The sequence below is a fragment of the Equus quagga genome, chromosome 11, assembly GCF_021613505.1.
Source record: "Equus quagga isolate Etosha38 chromosome 11, UCLA_HA_Equagga_1.0, whole genome shotgun sequence".
NCBI lineage: Eukaryota > Metazoa > Chordata > Mammalia > Perissodactyla > Equidae > Equus > Equus quagga.
This window is the reverse complement of record NC_060277.1, coordinates 57,648,536-57,656,039: the sequence shown is the minus strand read 5'-3', so window position 1 is coordinate 57,656,039 and position 7,504 is coordinate 57,648,536. Positions and strand designations below refer to the sequence as shown.

The following is a 7,504-nucleotide window of genomic DNA, read 5'->3' as shown; positions in this document are numbered from 1 at the left end:
CGCGCCGGCTGCATGTCCCTGCCCGCCCGGCCCTCCTGCCTCAGCCCTCACAGGGGCCAGGGCCTGGCCGCAGGCAGGCTCCTGGGGCCCCGTCACGGAGGTGAGACAGTCACCCCATTTCACAGGTGGGAGACTGAGGCCCCAGAGGAGCAGGAAGGCTCCTCAATTCACGCACACATCTGCTTGCCCCGTTGACCGAGGACCCAGAGCCCATCTTTGGCTGGACTGCGTGCGCCTGCCTGGGTTCAGGCCCTGCCTGCACTGCCTACTGGCCGCGGGACATTTGGCTGAGTTGCTTTGCTTCTCTGGGCTGAAGTTCCCTCCTCTATGTGATGAGGATAAAGCCTGGCCCGGCTCCGATGACTGTGGTGAGAAATAAAATGCTCCATGTAAATTGCTGTGCCTGGCATGTAGTATGTGCTTAATAAATGCTGGTTATTATAATAGAAACATGCTCAGGCCTCCACCATCTTCAAATAAAGTCTCTCCTCTTGACCTTTACCCTCCATTGACCCCTGCCCAGCCTCTCCCTTTCCCTTCCCTCTGAATTCTATCAAATACCCATCTTCTGTAAAGTTAAGAACGTGTCTGACTACAAAAAATAGAAAACAGATCACAGTGGCTTGACAAAGAGTTTATTTTCCCCTATCACGGTGAGCTTGGAGATCAGCTATGGCTGGCATTGTTTTTCCAGGCAAATGATGTCAGGGCTGGTGTCTCTGCAATTCTCTTGGCTTTTTCCTCTTGTTTGCAAGATGGCTGCTATTGCTCCTGGCATTGCACCTGCATTCACATTCAAGACAGGAAGGAAGAGAAATGGTTAAGTTTAGGGTTAACTAAAAGTATCTGTCCCTTTTATCATGAAGAGAAATAATTTCCCAGAACCCACCTCACAGACTCAGTCCCCACCAGTCCCTAATGTCTCACAGTCCCTACCACTCCCTATTTCACTCATTCACATTGCTTGCCTGGCCCTTGTTGGTGTTGGAATTTGAACCCCTGAACTAATGTACTTACTTCGCCTTCTCAGCCCTTGTTTCAGAAAGTTAACACATAAAAATACCCCTTTTAAGTATTTCATACATGTGCAGCAAAAAGTTTCCTTTAACCATGAACTCCAGCCACCCAGTCCCGTCCCTGGGGGTAAAGAATGTAACCGATCCCCTGTTAAGAATTTAGAAATATTTTATGCACGTGTAGGCAACTCCACCTCTGTTTTCCACCCTCCCACTCCCTTTTCAACTGGAGTGTGAGCAGACACCGCACCCTGCTCAGCGCTTGGCTTTTTTTCATTCACAACATCTGACAATACGGCTCGAGGTCACTTCCCATCCCGCACAGACACCTTCTTCATCCCCCTGTGTGGCTGCAGGGCCGGTCCCTCCCTCCCTCTGAGCTCCTATCCGAAGAGTGGGATTAACAACAGTGCCGACCCCAGAGGACCCTGGAGAGAACTCAGGAGCCCTGGTTTGCGATGTTTGAGTCTTGGAGACCAGGTTTACTGCCCGCTTTGCTGAAGGTGAAGTGAGGGTTTCCAGAACCAGGAGAGAGAGAAGCTCGCGGAGGAGAGCCCCGGAACAGCCGGCAAGCGCTGCACTGATCCTCACAGCAACCTTCTAAGGGAGGCGCTGTTATTACCCCATTCCACAGATGGGGGAACTGAGGCACAGAGCAGCTAGGCAACCCACCCGCACTCACGCAGCAGAGGGAGCTACAGTTAGGATTTTAACCCACAGCCGCCACTCTAGTGCCAGCACCCAGGCGGCCGGGCACCATCCCCAGACCCAGGACCAGCTGCCCACATCTAGCTGAGCTCCAGGGCTTGGCAGGCCCCCCCGCTGAAGGGGGTCCTCCCCTGCACCCTCCAGGTCACTCTGGGGGAGACATCTGGGGCCACATACCTCTCTGTGCTCAGAGCAGAGCCGAGGTTTGGGGTCTCTCTATCCCTGGTACGGGGCTGGGGTACTCAAGTGACCTTAGAGACCCAGACGCCCTGGAACCAGACTGCTCTTCCCAGCTGCGTGGCTTTCCACAAGTCACCTCCCTCTCTGAGTCTCAGTTTCTTCATCTGTGAAAGGGGATCAGTAATTGCTCCTCACTCATGGTATTGTTGGGGTGTTAACTGATCTCATAAATATGGACATCAAACAAACCCGGGAAGAGCGGCAGAGGGGTCTCAGCCTTGGGGCCACAGACCTAGCCTGAATCCCTGCCCCGCCCTCTCTTCTCCGTGTAACCAAAAAAAAAAAAAAAAAGGCATTATTATTATTATTGACAACATGGTCCCTCGAAGCTCTTGTGGCAGGAAGTGGGAGGGCGACCCTAGGAGTCGATCCTTCCTGCTGACCTCGTCCCAGGACCTGGAAGGGGCTTCAGACGGCCCCCTGGACCCCACTCTACAGGTGACGGGGCGGAGGCGGGCGGGGGAGGGGGCCCCTGGGCTCGAGCCGCGCCCGCAGCCGTCCAGGCGCCCCCACCCCCGGCCCGGCCCGGCCCGGCCCTCAGGCCCCTCCCGCCTGACCCCCCGCCCTCCGTCTCTCAGGGCGGGGTCGCCGCAGCCGCCTGGCCCCGCAGGGACCACAGAGCCCCGGAGCGCAGGCGGGCCCCTGCCGGCCGCCACCCCTGACCGTCCGCGTCGCCCCGCGTCCGGGCGCCGATGGAGGCTCCGCGGGCCAGCGCCGCTCGGACCGCCTCGGAGCGGGCGAGGCGCGGGGACCGGCCAGGCGGCGCCCGCTCCCGGCCACCCGGCGACTCGGCCGCGCCCTCCCCGGCGCCCGCCCTCCTCGAACTCCACTCCCGCTTACCCTTCGGGGTGCGGTCAAGTCATCTCCCGGGAAGCCTGCCGCCCTCGGCACCCCTCCCCAGGCCGGTGAAGGCCTCCCACGGGCTCCTACAGCCCCGCCGCGGCCTCGCCTCCCAGGCCCGCGCCTCCCTCCCGGGGACGCGCGTCGACAGCGCCCTCTGCCGGCCGCTCTCGGGTCGCCGCGCCGTCCCGGCCCCGTGGGGGACAGCCGGGCGCCAGCTCCGGTGCAGGTCCGGCGGTCCAGATGAGCAACGGGGCCGGTACCCCGGGAAGAGCTGCCTCGGGGCCGCAGACCCTGCCCCAGTCCCTGTCCTGCCTTCTCTTCGTGTAATCTCGGGCAAATCGCCCTCCCTCTGAGCCTGCTTCCCCCTTCTGCAAAATGTATCCCCCCGCTATTTCCTGAGCATCCGCCGTCTGCTGGGCACCCAACTGGGCCCTGGGAATACAGCGGTGATGAGGATGAGCAAAATCACTGCCTCAGGAAGCAGACAGGGAGGGCACGGTCAACAAACAAGTAAATATGAAGCATAGTGTCAATGACACTGCGGGGTGAGTGCTACTAAGAAACAAACTGGGGGGGCGGGGGGCCAGCAAGGCAGAGGTGACACCTTGGGGGCGGCGTCACAAGGAGGTGCAGACATCAGTGTCCATCCAGCAGGCCGTTGGGGGATGGCACGGATGTACAACATGCTGTCCCCCACTCCTTGCATGGGTCTCTCCGCCCGGTTCTGCAGCGGCTCCTTGTCTGGTTCCTCCTCCTCCCTCTGACCTGTTAGTGCCGGGGCACCCCTGGGTGCGCCCAGGGCCTTTTTGCTGTCTAGACTAACTCCCAGGGTGGCCTCAATCCCGAGGATCTAAACACGAGCTATGCCCTAATGATTCCTAAAATGCCGTCCTCAGACCTGCCCTCCCCTCAACTTTAGCCCCATGCGGCCAACATCCCCACATCTGAAAACGACTCCCCACCTTCCCCCACAGCCATTCCACCCTCTGCCTCCTCCACAACACTGCATCCTGCCAGCTGCTCAGGAGAGAAATCGCTCTTTCCCTCATTTCCTGCATCTGATCCACCAGCGAATCCTGTTGGCTGCCTCTGAAATGTACCCCGAATCTGACTGACGGTCCCCATCCTCCTCCAGGCCCCCAACACCCCTTACCTGGGCTCGCGAGGTGCCCTCCGCACCCGCCTCCTCTCCTCCACGCATGTCTTCAGTCTGATCCCCACACCTAACTCGGCTCTCCTCCCCGCTCCACTCAGACCCTCGCTGGGCTCCCAGCTCCCTCAGCCTTACCATGGTCTCAAAGCCACCCCTCAGGGGTACAGCCAGGTTTTGTGGGGTCTGAAGCTTCTATGATGTGGGAGGCCCTCTTTAAGAAAAAGAATGCAATCTTATGAATACAAAATGAGGGGATCTGGGAGGAAGGGGGAGTCAGACTGGAAGAGAGTGGTCTTGACCAACTGGGATAAAAATAGCTTGCTCGTCTGGTACGGCGACCCCTTTGGCAGACAGCTCAGTGTGCCTGTGAGGGAGGGCACATGCGCCCTCAGCCAGCAGTCCCACTGGGTCAACACCCAACAAAAACGTGCAGGCATGTGCACCAAGAGACACGTTCTAGAATGTTCACGGCTCTATTCATAATAGCCCCACACTGGAGGTCCATCGAGCGTGAACTGCCCATCAGCAGAGGATGGAAGGTGAGTGGGGCCTCTCCGTACCACGGACGGCGATGAGCAACAAGACCGAGTGTGTCCAACACGGTGGACAGGTGCGTGCTGCGATCCACCCGGAGAGTAGAGAAGAGAAGTGAAACGCATTGCATCTCTAAAACTGACCTATGTTCCTTGAAAAATGTTTAAATTGGCTTTTCAATGGTTTGATATAAACCACATAGAGTGTCAGAAAAGGGATTCAACTTACTTTTGCACATTTTACAAAGCATGTGGTCAGGTGAACACATTGTGAGGCCCCCGCTGGTGCCTTCGACGGCCTGGGCAGGCGAGGTGACTGCGGCTTGAGCTTTACTAGCTTCTCAGTGAATGTGCCCCTGTGCTGCTCCCTGTTACCTCCTGGCTTCATCTTGCCCCTCTCCCCCTCCCCCCACTCCAGCCACACTTGCCTTCTCGCTGCTCCTCAAAACCCGAAGTACACTCCTACCTCAGGGCCTTTGCACTTGCCATCCCTTTGCCAGAACACTCTTCCCCCAGATCTTCCTGTGGCTCCCCCACTTCCTTCAGATTTCTATTGGAACATCACCTCCTCGGGGAGGCCTTCCCTCACCTCCCATCTCCTTATCCTCCTGCTCTACTCTCTCCACATATCATCACCTGCCAAGCATCACATCTGGGTTACTGTGTTATCCTCTGTCTGCTCTGTGAGAAAGTAGCCCTGTGAGTGCAGGAGTCTGTCTCCTTCATTAGAACAGTGCTGTGCAGACAGTAGGTGCCCAAGAATGCTGGTTTATAGATTTTGGAGCTGGCATAGGCTAGTCCCAGGCCTGGGCAGGATGGTGCCCGTTCACTCTATCAACATGTCTGAATGTTTGCCGTACCCTGCTGTACACCCATCCTCGTGCCAGTCCCAGGCTGGGCAGTGCTGCGACCCAGCAGTGGGGACCCCACCCTTGGAGACAGAAACAGCCCCTGTGATCAAATGGGGGCTACCTGGGAGGCCATGGAGCCCACAGGAGCCTGACCCAGCCTGGGGGGTGGGGTGCAGGAGAAGCTTTCAGGAGGTGACAGTGCACACAGGCCTGAGACTTGAAGAGTGGCGACTACATACAAGGAGGAAGGGTGTTCAAGGCAGAAGGAACAGCAGTGAAAAGGCCCGAGGCATCGAGGCTTGTCCAGTGGTTCAGGGTGCCTGAGAAGAGAGTGCAAGTGGCACCGAGGAGGCCAGGCAGGGACCAGGTCGAGAAAGGGCGGGAGAACCAGGCCAAGCGGCTTGGATTTCATGCCTGGGCTGGGAGAGGCACTGTTGCCCAGTGGTTAGCGCCTGGGCGCTGAGCCCCGCCTCCCGGGTGGGAGTCCCGCGGCTGTTTCTCACAGCTTGACCGCTCCAGGCCTGCGTGCCTGTCTGTAAAATCGACGAAATGCCGCTCAGCGCGGTGTGGGCGAGAAAGCACAGCTGGAGCCCGCACCCGGCGAGCGCGGGCCGAACGCGCGGGCCGGCTCCCTTCGGGGTCGCTCTCCCGGCCCGAGAGGAGGGCGCGCGCGCAGCTGGAGCTGGGGGGTCGGCAGCCCCCCTTTGGGGAGCGCTCCCCGCCGCGGCTCGGGCTCTCCTCAAATGGACCCCGAGACAAGCGCTTCAGTGCAAGGAGGGTCTCTGGGCGGCGACCCCGGGACATCGGCGGGGCTGCGGGCTGACGGCCTCGGGTTTCCTCCGCAGGCATCTTCCCACGCGGCTTCTCGGGCTTCCTCACGCGCCGGGGGCTCATCCCAGCACGGCTGCCAGGCGGAGAAGGCAGCCGCTTCCAGTGCTCTCGAGGGCCTGACTCCGAAGGCCCACACATTGCTTCTGGTACCTTCTCCTGGTCGGGGCCCACCGGATGGGGTGCGGGGGCGAGGGGGGCGGGGGGCGGCATAGGCTTCCCCTGCTGGTGGGGGGGGGGGGCGCGTGTGTTCAGGGAGGGGAGAAACTGGCGGCGCCGTTTGCGGAGGTAGTCAACTGCAGTGGGAAGGCGTTTCCTTCTTAATTCTCTTTCGAGCTGTGCATTATATCCAGGTGAAATCTCTGTGCGGCGTTAGGGGAATTTTAAATGGCAACGTTTTTCCAAATACCGGGTGTGACCCGTTAGTGAGTTGTCAAATCAGTGCACTGAATCCAAACTAGCAGTTTTTTAAAAGTTATTTTTAATTTGCAATTTCTGAACGTGCACAAAAAATAGAAAGTATGAGCCCGCAGTACCACCGCTCAGCTCCAACACCCACCAACATTATTTTAGTTTTTTTGAGGAAGATCAGCCCTGAGCTAACATCTGCTGCCAATCCTCCTCTTTTTGCTGAGGAAGACTGGCCCTGAGCTAACATCCGTGCGCATCTTCCTCTACTTTATATGTGGGACGCCTGCCACAGCATGGCGTGCCAAGTGGTGCCATGTCCGCATCCAGGATCCGAACCTGCGAACCGGGGCCGAGAAGCTCAATGTGGGAACCTAACCACTGCGCCACCTGCGGGATACCCACCAACGTTGTTTATACTTGAGCACCTACCTGCCTTTGAATATGTTTTAAAATAAAATAGATTAGACAAATCAGAAAAATGAGAGTATTCTTTTGTGAAGTTTGTGCTTCGTCTTTATGTGTCTCCTAGGTCGGGATGTAAAATGTTTTGAAAACCTCTCTCTGACGCTCGGCTACTCTCCCTGTCGAGCAAAGAGCAGGCCGGGCGCAACTTCGTGAGAAACAGTGTCCAACAGCACTTAATAACATTGTCTTATTTTTATCGTAGTTTCCTTGTTATTATGTATAAAGTGACACAAATTTTCCACTTAAGAGTAGCGATATGCAAGTTTCTCCTTTAAATACATTTATTGCTATTTTAAAAGAAGTCCTTTAAAAAAGTCATCTGTTTGTAGAACAGTTTCAAGTTTTATGAAGTAGTGACAGGTTCAGGGGGTGAGGTGAAAATTGGAGAGCGGAGGGGGAGGGGACAGGGGTGTGGGGGTGGCGGGGGTGGAGGGGCGCGGGGGTTGTGGTGGTGGC

The 7,504-nt window shown here is 57.6% G+C and overlaps 1 long non-coding RNA gene across 1 annotated transcript; it reads right to left on the bottom strand.

The window, feature by feature from the left end:
- Positions 1–621: 621 nt before the first annotated feature.
- On the bottom strand, positions 622–2,893 carry LOC124246482 (uncharacterized). Its single transcript, XR_006890504.1, has 3 exons — positions 2,805–2,893; positions 1,902–2,068; positions 622–783 (listed from the first exon to the last, which is right to left on the bottom strand). It is a non-coding gene; the product is annotated as an uncharacterized LOC124246482 (long non-coding RNA).
- Positions 2,894–7,504: the final 4,611 nt, after the last annotated feature.